The sequence below is a fragment of the Camelus ferus genome, chromosome 22, assembly GCF_009834535.1.
Source record: "Camelus ferus isolate YT-003-E chromosome 22, BCGSAC_Cfer_1.0, whole genome shotgun sequence".
Classification (NCBI taxonomy): Eukaryota; Metazoa; Chordata; class Mammalia; order Artiodactyla; family Camelidae; genus Camelus; species Camelus ferus.
The window spans coordinates 4477131-4490932 of NC_045717.1; the positions used below are offsets into that span (position 1 = coordinate 4477131).

Consider the following 13802-nt stretch of genomic DNA (forward strand, 5'->3'; position numbering starts at 1 on the left):
CACATCCCACTTGGCATCACCCTGGGTGTTTGTGTTTCTTTCAGGAGACAGCTCCCCTGCTGTTCTGCCCTCACTGGTTACAGGTGTACCCGCCCTGAAGTCTGTGTGTAGAGCGTGAGAGGTACTATCACAACCAGGACCAGGACAAACAGCAGGGTGAAGGCGGGCCATGGTAAGAAGCAGGATGGGGGCGGCCCTATCAATCCGCACTCATAGCAGAGTGAGACAACGTGTTTATCTTCCTGTCCCAGGCCTGGTTCCTCCAGGGCTGGGCATGTCTCCTTTGCCTCTGTTCCTCAGAATTTTGTGCAGAGCGCTGGGCTTGACATCTGTTTGCTGAGCCGAAGCGTGCCCTGCCACCTTCAGAGGCTTCCGCCTCAAACAGAACCTGCTACTCTTCCCAGGTTACAGGCACCCTTCATCCAAAGGATGTGTTAGGTGCTGTGGGGCCGTGGAATTGAGGCTCCTGATTCTTTCTCTCCGGGACGGTCCCATCTCCCTGGAGAAAGTGGAAGGAAGTCATGGTCCAGATAGTAAGTGTTTTAGGAATTTCTGTGTTCGAGTAACTGCTGGCACCCCAGCATGGCGGGGTCAGGAGAGCTGTGTATCCCCATAAGGCACCAATTCCCAAACTTTGTGATTTGACACCTTATGGTTTTATTTTTCCTCATGATGTGCCTTCCCCTTTCCACCCCTGAAATGTGCCTCCTGACACACACACAAGCACACACACACGTTCATCTTCTAAATTAAAGTGAGTTAAAATGACTTTAAAATTTACCTAATCCCCTTTGAGATAAGTGGAGATACCATTGAGGGTCACAGAACCAAGGCAGGAAACCCCTGCTGGCAGTGACAATGGTGACAATGGAGCAGAGGAAGTGTCAAAGCATCCTTTCCTCCCCCACCTCCCATCCTGGCGGTAGCAGCAGGACCAGCACGCCTGGGCTTGGTTTTTCTTTGCTGTGAGACTGTGGGCAAGCCCAGTTCCCTCCTGAGCCTCAGTCCCTTTATCAGTGCAGTGGGAACGGTGCGGCCATACCCCTCTTCTGCAGGTGAGGATTAAATAGCACAGGGAAGGCAGTGGCACGATGGGGAGTCGGGGGTTTGGGGAGGTGAGGGGGTGGGGAGGGTGGGGGGTGGGATTTGAGGGGGCGGAAGTGAGGAAGCATGTGGTAAGAACTCTAACTGTTCATATCTCGCAAGACTCCCTCAGGCATCTTTTGTATGTGACCTCTTCAAGTGTCATGGAAAAGGGACATGAACACCTGGTCACCTCAGGTTTGCAACTGGATGGCTGTACTACCTACCAGGGCTGACTTAACAAAGCCCCACAGATGGAGTGGTTTAAACAATAGAAATATATTTTCTCACAATTCTGGAGGCTGGAAGTCCAAGATCAAGGTGTCAGCAGGGTTGGCTCCTTCTGAGGACACCTGGCCTTAGAGATGGCTCTCTTCTCCCTGTCTTTTCATACGGTCCTCCCTGCCTGTCTGCGTTCTAATCTCCCCTTTTTATAAGGACACCGGTCAGATTGGACCAGGGCCCACCCTAATGACCTCATTTCAATTTGACTACCTCTGAAAAGGCATCATCTCCAAATATAATCACATTCTGAGGTTTCGCGGGTTAGGACTTCAATATCCAAACTTGGGGAGGCTCAGTCATCACCCATAACAGTAACCTGCTTAGCCAGGGGCTAGACGGCGTGCTCCCGTCCTCAGCAGAAACGAAGTGATGGGGTCGGGGTAGGGGGTGGTGCTGAGCAAGAGATTCTTGGGCAGCATTCGGTGCCTCTGTCCCCACCAGGGTCCCAGCCCAGCGGCGGACGGGCTGCCAGCCCCCTGCTGTCCTACTCGGCCACCTTGTAGTCCTTTCCCGTAGAGATCGGAATGGCTGCAAAATCTGCCGAATTCAAAGGAGATGCCTTTCCATCATGCCCTCTGAGAACCCTCCGAGCAGATGTCTGCATCTGCAGTGAATGATAAATCAGCACCCATAATGGAAGAGGCTGGGCATCCCTGGCTCTGTCTATCTGCAAAGCCTTTCAGTCCTCAGAAGGGCTGAAAGGAGCCAAATTAGAGTTCACTTTGAAGATGTAAAAGCCGGAGATGAAATTACTAAGTTTTTTTTTTCTGTCTTTTGCTTCCGTCCAACCCTCCCTCCCACCCGCCACCTCACACCATTACTGCTATAAGCAAGACTTATGAAGGGCAATTTTCTTTTCAATAGAATTCCTTTTCTCGGAGAATATGAAGTGCAAATTCTAATTTGCTCAACATTCTTAGAGAACCGGTTACATACCCGGTGCCACGCAAAACAGCCTCGAGCCTTTACAGCCTTTACCGCTAAAGGGAAGGGAGGCTCCGTGTGGGGAGGAAATTTTCCGTGACTCTCTTTTGCAAGTTGACTGTGCCGGGACGTGAGCCCAGGTTTGCAGAGTTCTGAGTCCCGGGTGTGACGTATGGGGTTTCACTGATGCACTTGATTTTGCTTACTTTCTTGGTACTGGAAGTACTGGGGTACCCAGCAGTACCTTGAGGTCAGCGCGTTCACGGCACAGACCGAGGGCAGAGCTCTGAACTCACACACCGGCTTCCGCTCGGGCTGCGCCCTTTGCGGCCATTCCCATCCATTCACTCTGAGCATCTTTCCACGTTTTCTTTCTTTCTTTGACCTCCTTATGGTCTCTCCAAACTGCAAAAGCTTGACGATGTGGGCTCAGATGCATCTGTTTCCCCAAAGCTCTCCTCGAGGGCGTAGATTTACTCCTCAAAAGTCTCCTCTACTTTGAATAGCGACATTTCTAATTATCGTTGCCATTGGTCCTTATCATAAAATCAGGAAGGTGTTCTGGGGACGGGGACAGAAACAAAACAAAACATGAAAACCATATTCCACGATGCAGAAAACTTAGTGAAATCACCTTGGGTGTGGGAGGAGAGGGAGATTTCAGAAAGCACGGGGATTACTAGTAAAAATACACTTTTTAAATTTCCTTTTTTTAATGAAGTATAGTAGATTTACAATGTTGTGTTAGTTTCAGCTGTACAGAAAAGTGATTCAGTTATACATATATATTATTTTTCGGATTCTTATCCATTATAGGTTATTATAAGATATTGAATATGGTTCCCTGTGCTGTACAGTAGGTCCTTGTTGTTTATCTATTTTATATATAGTAGTGTATATATGTTGATCCCAAACTCCTAATTTATCTTTCCTCCCTCTTCCCCTTTGGTAACCATCAGTTTGTTTTCTATGTCTGTGGGTCTATTTCTAGTTTTTAAATAAGTTCATTTGTATCATAGTTTTTAAAGATTCCACATATAAGTCAATATCATATGATATTTGTCTTTCTCTGTCTGACTTATTTCACTGCATATGATAAATTCTAGGTCCATCCATATTCCTGAAAATGGCATTATTTTATTCTTTTTTATGGCTGAGTAATATTCCACCATATACATACTATATATATATATATATACCACATCTTCTTTATCCATTCATCTATCAATGGACATTTAGATTGCTTCCTTGCTTTGGCTGCTGTATACAGTGCTGCGATGAACATTGGGGTGCCTGTATCTTTTTGAGTTAGAGTTAGCGCTGGATATATGCCCAGGAGTGGGATTGCTGAAAAATACATTTTAAAATAGGGTAGTAACTCAGTTAGAATTGTTCCATGGAATCCTTATCTTGGCAGCCACCACCCATCTGGAGAAGGATGCTGGGCATTTAACTCCAGACTGGTCACTGCAACTGCTTGGCAGAGAGGCAGTCAGAGCAGTATCAGTGGGGACTTGCTAACCTCGAGAGGCCTCCAGCGGCGTTCCTGGGCCTCAGGCTGTCCCCAGACCTGAGAGGTGCTGGAATTTGCTGGAGCTACAGAAGAGGGAACAGCAGAAGTTGAATGCAAGCATCAGGAACAAGAATCACAAAGGTCTACTGGTGCTCAAATTACCTAAAGATTTGAAAGCTATTTGCTAGAAACGTCACTGTCAAAGTTAAGGACGCAGGACAAATGTTTCAGATGTGCTGCACTGGGGGACAGAATGCTATTTTTCTAAACAAATCCACAGAGGACATTTTAGAGGAGGCACTGGGGACTGAACCCAGGAGCTTGTACATACTAAGCATGTGCTCTGCCACTTAAGCTGTATGTCCCCCCACACACAGAGGACATTTTAAATACGAAAATATGAGTGCTGGCCAGGGCAGTTCTTGTCCTATCTTCTTCCCTGATTCTCTTCTCCTCCTCCTCCTTCTTCTTTTTGTTAAGCAGAGTGATTGATTGACTTATACATATATACTTCTTTTTCATATTCTTTTTCATTATAGGCTATTATATGATATTGGATATAGTTCCCTGTGCTAGAGAGTAGGACCTTGTTGTTTATCTATTTTATATACCGTATAGTGTCTGCAAATCCCAAACTCCCAATTTATCCCTCCCCACCCCCTCTCCCTCCCTGGTGGTTCCTTTCTTTTGGCGCTTAGGAGGGTCACCATGCATCCCAGGTTCCTTGGCTCAGTCTGGCTTCTGCCTGTGGTCCTGGCTTAATTATGAAGATATACCCTTTCACTCTGCAGGGAATCTCAGTTTGGAGGGTAAATGATACACTTGCCCTAGGTCACAATCAGTAGACCCATGGCCCAGGTAAGACCCAAGACTGCTTGAGCACAAGCATGGGTCCAGAGCTGAGACCATTCCCAAGTAGGACCAATCCACACCCTCCCTAGGATGGATCTGTGATTGTAGATATATATATACATCTATATGTTTATAGTTCTTGTGTTGCTGTTTTGGAAGATGGATGCTCAGAGCCGCTGGTGCCTGCGTAAAGCAGGCCTGCCCAGAAAGCGGGTAAAAGAGCGCCAGTGCACAGAAGATAACAGAGCTGGGAGGTCAAGAGACAGAGAGAGAGAGCGAGACAGAGAAAGAACCAACTAACCCTGGGGACATGGGGGTTCCCTTCGTCCACTCAGCCATGCTGAACCTTAAATCACCTAGTTACCTGAGTCAGTAAATTCACTTTCATTTTTAGTTGGTTTAAATTGGATTTCTGTTGCTTGCAACAGAGGGGGAAAAAAAAAGCTGAGAAATCTGAAAGGGAACGGATATCTCTCAAATTCCTGTCAAAGGAACTTTGTGCTGGGAACTTTCCAGGATTTGTCTCATTTAATCTCGGCAAAAGTCATGCCAGATGGGGAGCATGAACCTCCTTGCATAACTGAAAAATTCAAAATTCAGACATCAAGGACTTGTTCAAGGTCAAGCATAGCCTGAAAGGGCCTGGCCGGGATGTGCTGGCAGCTAATGGAGAGCCCGTGCCTCCTTATCGTACCATGTGGACTGGTTTGGCAGGTGAGAGGCTGTACCATGCCTCCCCGATGTCCTTCCTGAAGATGTGAGTCCCCCACTGCCCCAAACCTATCCACCTGCACCATCTTTTCCCTGAATGATCTTCTCTTTTCCCCAGAAAAAACACCATGCCTGGTGTTTACCCACAACTTCACCTTGACTATATCCATGAATACCTGTGGTGTTGGTTACCATGGGATACCACGAAACCCTAACACAGACAGGATGCTGTGAACATTAAAAAGATGGATAGGGAAACGCCTGGCGGGCTGCAGAGTCCCACACCTGTTGGTGATGTTTGCATCATGCTCTTAAATCTGAGTCATTCTTTCCTCAATCAATCCTTATTTTACTTTCCAGTAGGCAAGAAAACCTGTGCGCCAGGCAGACCGACTGATCTGTCTGCCCAGGCCTGAGGAGTTTTCTGAGATGCAAGACTTTCAGTGCTACACCTGGGCAAGTTGCAGGAAAACTAAGATGGCTGGGTTACCCTGCTGTGCACTGACTTTTTACACTGCCTTCCTTGGCACACACGGAAGAGGCTCATCTCCTGGAATTATCCCCACTCTCCGCTTAATTGCTATAACGACCTTGGGCAAGTCACCTTGGTCCTTCATTCATTTATTTACTCAATAACTATTTATTGGATACCTATGTGGCTAAGCACTGCTGCCTCAATTTCCTCATTTACGGAATAGAATTTTAACACCTACCTTGTGGGGCGAGTATATGGGGCCCAATGTGGTTATTAAGTTGTTAATGGAGTTGATATCTGTTACATAAAACCTCCGCTCTTGTAAAAGCATCTGGTCTCCCCCACCAAGTCTTCCATTGGAAAACAGCCCTCTCTGCATCTCCTTTTGATGTCACCAACAGTTCCTCTAAGACCTCCTAGGAGGTGGTACCTTGGCTTCCAGAACCAGTGATGAGCAAAGCAGGAAGGAGGGGGTGGGGAGTCTGGCCTCAAAATCGCACCGTGAGCCTGGCCCACACTGTCACCCTGAGAAGGAGAAGGGAGCCTGCACTTCTCCCAGCCCGCCCTAACCGACTGTGAAAGATCCAGTCCAGACTTCTGTTTGGATCACATCACTTTATCTGCCCTCTGAAATGGGACGGGACAGACCTGGAGAGGCAGAAGCCTCCACTTGCCAACAAATCATCACTTCATATGGACGTCAATCAAGCATCTGGATTCCAAACCGAAACATGCTCAGAATAGAGGCAAAGCCTGTCACTGTCCAATGGTAGATAAGTCTGGGGGGTGGGGTGGGGACAACAGCGATGACGTTAAAGTTGTCCTCCATGTGTGAATGCCCAGAGCCTGATGAAATGGGTTGGGTACCTTTTAAAGCTGGGATAAGCCATCTGGAACAGGATTCACTCCATGTCTGGTTTATGGATTTATGAAGCCCACCAGACAAACCCTGGGAACAGAAAGATGAGAGTCGCTTTCTCGACCACCGGACCCACATGGCAGTCTTAGAGACCTTTGCATTGAATCCTCCACTCCTCCCTAATTCCCAGCAACATTGCCAAAGGGAGACAATAGTATGAGGAATCTGTATCATAATTAAAAGAAAGAGTTCTGGTTCTTAGCTGACGAGCATCCTTGACTCATCTCAACTGTTCAGTTTGGGATGCTGATGGATACGTTGATGAGCATCTCAGCTGAGACGTGGGGAATGAAGCCTGCCAAAGCCGAGCATTTCAGTAAGGAGGGGTGCCTTCTGATCCACCACTCTGGGGTATAGAATTTGGAACTAGCGCCAACCTGCTTGAGATGCTACAGAATGTTTAGGCAAAAGCTGTCTGGAGGAAATAATTCAAAGTGACTGGGCTGTGGGGAGGATGGCGGTGGGCGACCTCCCTCCTGCTGCTCCTACAGGCTGGCACTGAAGTCTGAGGATGCTCGTGAACAGGAAGACGCCTGTGCTCCATCCCCGCTTCCACTGGGTATCCACAGCCTGTGAGGGCGATCCAGTTAGAGAAGGGGGCAGGCGGGGATGTGGGCGCCCCCACTAACACGGAACCACCACAACAACAAAGTCGGAAAAGGCACGCTTACACGTGAGTGAGCACCTTCCTTTCTCCTCCCCAAAGTCTGCCTCTGCTGCGACCCCCAGATAATTAATCAGCTTGACTAAGGTGGGAGGGCAGGAGAGGAAATTCTCAGCTGAGCAAAAATTCAGAAAGAGTGTCACCAGCATACTCTTCTATGCAAAGAAAAACACTAGTTATAATCTAGCTAACCTTAAAATAAATTGAGATATAAAACTCAGTTATGAAAATATGAAAGAAATGACTAGGAACCATAGACACCAGCACATTGGAGTATCTTCCCATAGTTGCTGTTTTCCATCTGCGATGCCAATCTAAAGCACGAAAGAAGGTGCCGTGGGAGCCTGGATGAGCACGTGACAACTCTGATTCGAGAGCAGAGAGGCCATTTGATTTGGGGCTTGATAGATGCACAGGGGGTGATGTGCTGAGCAGCCAAGAGCGGAGGGCCTATTCCAGGCCGGTGGGAGACAGAGACACTTCCAAATACATTCTGGGTTCTCAAGACTTCATCCTCAGTGTTGACGCCCTTTCTCACAACTAGCTGCTCTGGCAGTGACCCAGGCCTTGCTAAAAGGAAGGACAGGCTAACTAAAGGAGATGACCTCAAAGTAAATGGGCCAGTATGTGCTTATCCTGGTCAGAATACACAGAAAATGTCCATATGAGGGCCTCGACTTGGACTGGAATTTGAGCAGTTTTGCATTTGCTTTTTCCTGAAACCCTGCACCAGTGTGAGTAAAAAGATTTAAAAACAGACATAAACCCACAAGGGCAGAGATCAGGAGAGAAGATGAAAGCAAGAACGTTTTGGAAGTTTGAAGACAGAAAGTCAAGAGATCACGGACCCAGCAGAAGAGAAAGCTGAACCCTACGCTAGGGGTGGAGACTACTTTAACATAATCTGAGCCTCGCCTCAGCACCTCAGAAGACTTGGTTCTGCCCTGGTTTTTCTCTCTTATTTTCACAGAGCACACCTTCCGGTAGATTCCTGAAAAGGGATGCCTGGTTGGTACAGAAGAGGTTGAAAGCAAAAAGATGTAGCTAACACTTTGCATAAAAAGTAGTTAAGCTTAGCAGGGAAGGGTATAGCTCAGTGGTAGAGTGTTTGCTTAGCATGCATGAGGTCCTGCGTTCAATCCCCACAATCTCCAATCAATCAATAAACTTAATTACCTCTCCCCACAAAAAAAGACTAAAACACTTATTTTAACTTAAAAAAATAAAGTACTTAAACTTGGACCCCTGATTCACCCCATGCTACCAGAGTTGGGACACTCCCTCATCTTGGGAGAAGACTGAGGTTTTATTCCCTGGAGGTGTTGAACCAGATGATGACGAGATTCTGGGATTCTGGATGCAGCTGAAGCCAGAGCTGTTATGCTGATCATGGGGATTAGATGGAAATCCATGTGCCAAATGGTGAGTGTGCTACCTCCTCCACCAGCCACCTTTCCCATCTCAGGGCTAAGAATACCGTCATCCAGGCTTATACAAACTCCAAGTGAGACGTGGGAGGATTAATCTGGGGGAAACAGGCTAGTCTAAGAGAAAAGACCCATAGGAAATTACAGCTGTGGGGAGCTGCCCCCTGATAAATTAACTTGACCAAATCACCCCACAGTGAAGCCCATCTGTCAACTCGTCAACCAGTCCTGCCCCTGCACACGCAGCTTCTAATCTCTTTCTAGTGACTCACTCTGTAATGTAAATGTGTAACTGTTTGTTTTGTCTTTTTGTGGGGGGAGGGGAGGAGGTAATTAGGTTGTATGTATATATGTATGTATGTATGTATTTAATGGAGGTACTGAGGATTGAACCCAGGACCTCGTGCAGGCTAAGCATGCGCTCTACCGCTAAATTCTTCCTTCCCCACCTCTCTGATGTAAATAGACTGCCGAGTATCACTGGATGTTTGAAGCAGTTCAAGAGAAAAACCAAACTAGCCAACTAACCAACCAACCAACAGAAAACCCAACTAGGAGTGAAAAGTAGAAGGAACTATTTTTTTAACAAAGCAAAATCTATACTCAAAACAGCAAAATAAAGAGAATATTTATGAAACAAAAAGAAAAGGCTATATATAGAACAGAAACGTTCAGAGAAAAATTAAGTCTTCTTAGAAATTAAAAATATGACAGAAAGAATTAAAAAGTCACAGGAAGGTTTAGGAAGATCAAGTGAAGATCATGTCTCAGGATAGAGAACAGGGAGAAAAGGAAATGGAAAAAAAGAAGGGAATTAATTTAAAAAATTCTAGAATCAGTCTGGGAGCCCAATTTTAAGAAAAAGTAGGAGTTTCAGAGTAAAGAAAATTTAGAACAGAGGAGGAGACTTCACCACAGAAGTGACACAAGAAAAGTTCCTAAAACTGGATTCCAAATTGATGGGGCCCAGGAAGTATGCAGCAGAAAAGTTAAAAAAAAGACAAGTCACCTCGTTAGAAAATTTAAGACTATGGGGAAAAATTAAGGCCTTCAAATCAGGGGGTACGGTGAGTGAAATGTATAGATTATCTATAGAGAATCAGAAATTAAAATGGCATTGGATTCTCAAGAACAACACGAAAAGCGGAGGAGTGTTCTCAAAACTCTACAGGAATATGGTGTCCATTCTGGAATCCTATACCCATCCAACAATTAAACGTGATGGTAGGGAGGGAAATACAGGACCAGGCATCCCTTTTCAGGGATTAACTGGAGGGTGTGTTCTGCTAAAAACAATAGGGAAAAACCAAGACAGAGGAAGATGTGGGGTCCGGAAAACACGGAATCCGGAACAAGAAAAAGAGGAAGGGAATCCCGGGGAGGCTGTGAAGGGAGAAGCCCAGACTCAGCTGTGCAGCAGGACAGGACAGCAGTCGGTCCAGGTGGGAGATGCAGGAGGTGCCTCCTAGAGAAATGCCAGCACAAGATGATGAGGCCAGTGAAACCCCTGATGAATGAATGTATTGGAAGGAGACTGGCACCTCTGTCCGAGAGCTCTAGAATGAATTAATGACAGGCATTATTAAAAAAAAAAACTGAGCATGTGAAAAAATAGACAATTCCAGAGACAAATAGTTATAAAAGAAAGGCAATGCTGTCATACAAGACTCAGCTGTGACTAGCATATTTGTGTGTATAATGTGTGCACAGAATATTTGCTCTAACTAAACATTATGGCACAACCTCATTGGGAAGATGGGTGGAGAGGAAGCATATGTTGAAGTGAAGGGTGTAGAAGAGATTTAAATCCTCCTCATCTTCCATGGGAAGAAGTCCATGGACAGTATCTAAAACTGGAGCATCAAGAAACAGTACTAGAGATAGAGATGCATTGCTTAGATCACGGCAGGACGTTCCAGAAGCAAGAGCTCGCATCATTGCAAGATCCTTCCCCTGGGAAGCAGAAATCTGGAGTGAAGAGTGGAAAGCGAGGTACCATTCTCCTTATTCATTTTATGGTTTTTATACACGAAGCCTTGTAGTGTTATCTGATTGCTAAATCATGCACAGGTTGTAACTTTGGTGAACTCAAAAATTAAATTTGTGCATTTATTTTAACTTTCTTGAGACCTAATTGATGTATCGAACATTGCACGTGTGTTAGGTACACACCTTTTTTTTTAATTGAAGTGTAGTTGATTTACAATGTTGTGTTAGTTTCTGGTGTGCAGCATAATGATTCAGTTATACAAATACATATATAGAGAGAATATAAATATAGAATTTATATAGAATATATATATATATATATATATTCTTTTTCATTAGAGGGCATTACAGGATATTGAGTATAGTTTCCCATGCTATACAGTAGACCTCATTGTTTACATGTGCACATCTTGATGAGTTTGGACACACACAGTAAGTTTGGTCTGGCTAAACTTAAGGTCAAGGGGAGTGGAGGAGAGAGGTTGTAGAAACGAGTGAATGTTTTTGTTGTTGACCTTGGAAATCTGCTTTGGTTCTATTGCTAAGCTACCATGATTTCGTTGAGATTCCAGAGAATCCAGCTGAAATGGGGTTGAACGTTTGAAATGGATGGAAGGGCACACACTTGGATGGCCAACTCAGGGTGCGTTCAATAAGAAGTGAACCCTTTAGTTTTAATTCATTATAGAAGAAACCCAGGACTGCTGTTGGAAGAAATTCAAATATTCCAAAACAAAAGTGAATGTCCCCCTGCCCTAGAGGGACCCTGTCCTCCCCAGATGTCACACAGTTAACAGTTTGGTGTCTTATCTTTTTTTCTTTCTTTTCTCCGATCGGAAGCCTTTACTTAAAACGCACAGATTCTGTGCTTCCAATTATCCTATGACACTAAAGTAAGGATGTGGAAATACAAGACAAAGGCATATAAATGAGAAGTCTGAGATGAAGAGATGCTTATAAAGCTAGTTCTGCCCTGAACTCTCCCAAACCACACTGACCCACGCTTCCCAGAGCAGGCCTAGGGGCCAGGGACCGGGCTGGGCTTGTTTCATGGAGCAAAACTCGAATTCTGTGTCACTGGTGCAGAGAACGTGGCACAGACTCTCCTCCTGGCTTCTGGGGCTGGCGCTCAAAGCGGGAGAGCCGTTTCCATGGAAACTGGGACACTATAGATGTTCTCTGGAATTACTCCTTGGGGCTCAGCGACAAATAGAAACACTAGCATGCAGAGGCCTAAATATAGCTGCATTCAGGCGATTCACCAAGTCCAAGACTCAGCTGGAATGTGGCTTTGGCACAAATGCACCGAGTATGACCCGGTGATGTTTTCAACATTTTACAGTGTCTACATTATCATCAGAGGAAGTATTGTGTGAAAATGTAGAAATGTGGGGGCTGCTTGGTTTTGTCCTCCTAGATAACTCATCACCAGAGTCCCCCTGGGGATGGCAGAACTCATCAGAAAGGTGCTTTCTTGGTCAGAAAGTCCCTTCACTACAGAGCTATCCTTGAAGAGGATCCAGTGGGAAAGTGTTCTCTCCTAACAGAGAGACAAACTATTGCCTCTGATTAGAGGAAAAAAAAAATGATATGGGCATGCTCCCTCCTCTCTCCGCCTGGATTCCTGTGGACTCTAAATTCTGATCTGCATCATTACACAGAAAATTCTGCTCGGTCCCAGCTCCTAGCCCCAAAGTTGCACCTGCGAACTTGCACTCCGTCACGACACTGTCAATTCACAGCACAGCCAGGTCCCTGCTGACTACCAGGATGCACCTGTCCTAAATTAATTAATTCATTCAAGAATTCTCCACGCTGCTACCCAGTTCCAGGCAGAATGCAGATGGATGCAGAAGAAAATGACAGCCAAGGTCTCAAGGAGCTTCCGTGCCAGTGGGGGAGACAGATGACAGATAATCAGCCCATCAACAGGCAATTTCAGATCATAACAAATATTCCAGACCAAATAAAACAATACCAGAGGGAGAGGACGATGTGGGGGAGACACCAGCCAGGAGGTCAGAGGACGTCTTTTGGAAGATTTGACCTTGAAAGTGAGACCCAAAGGACCAGCAGATCAAGGGGAGGAGCTTTTCAGGTAGAGGGAATGCAAGTACCAAGGCTTAGAGGCTCAGCCATGCTTGGGGGCTTACTGAAGAGCGAAGGAGCATGGAGTGAGAGACGAGGCCAGAGAGGTGGGCGGGGATCTGCTCATTTAGGGCCTCATGAGCTTGGCCAAGAAGCCAGATAATATTCCTCAGAAGGAGGGTGAGAACTCACCTTCTGCTGTTGGGTCACAAGTGCAGCCAAGAGTCTGTCTGAGCATCTGCATGAGAGGGTTCCCCTAAGCACCGTGTTTTCACCATCCACATGCTGTGCTTCTTGGAAGAGAACAGGGTTCCCTCTTCTTCTTGGCTGCCAGGAAGCTCATCTTAGCTCTTTTCAGTTTTTCTCCAAGCCCTTTTGAAACCTATCCGAGATATTTTAGAATGAGGAGTACAGGTGTTTAAGCACACGTTCGATTCCCTTCCACACATGACTGACACCTTCCTCCGGGCCTGTGACAATGTTTCTAAAAAGCATTTGCCTTCAGAGCTCATAGAGGTTGGCCGTATTGCTTGACTCTCAGGAGCCCTGGGCATTTTTACCTTCATGGGTCTTCCTCCTTCTTAAAAACAATCTTAAAATTGGCATTCGATGACTATATTGGTATAAAGATACATAGATTCATATCCTATGTGAAAACATTTCCTTTGACCTACAAGTTCACTTTTCCCCCATCTTATTAAGAAATTAAAACATCTTTGTGGGCCTTACCGGGTCTAATGGATAAGTGGGCCTTGCCGAAAGGTGAGGATGAGTAACAAAATGGGGCAGAGACTAAAAATGACCCTCCAGCTTAGAAATGCCCCACTATTGGGTGGGGAGAAGCTGTTTTTGAGTTCCTGAGAGGGCATTTG

At 45.8% G+C, this 13802-nt stretch overlaps 1 long non-coding RNA gene across 1 annotated transcript; it reads right to left on the bottom strand.

The window, feature by feature from the left end:
* Positions 1-2217: 2217 nt before the first annotated feature.
* LOC116658972 lies at positions 2218-13306 on the bottom strand. The gene is made up of 3 exons (XR_004314205.1): positions 13123-13306; positions 3815-3888; positions 2218-2853 (listed from the first exon to the last, which is right to left on the bottom strand). It is a non-coding gene; the product is annotated as an uncharacterized LOC116658972 (long non-coding RNA).
* Between the last annotated feature and the right edge of the window lie 496 nt (positions 13307-13802).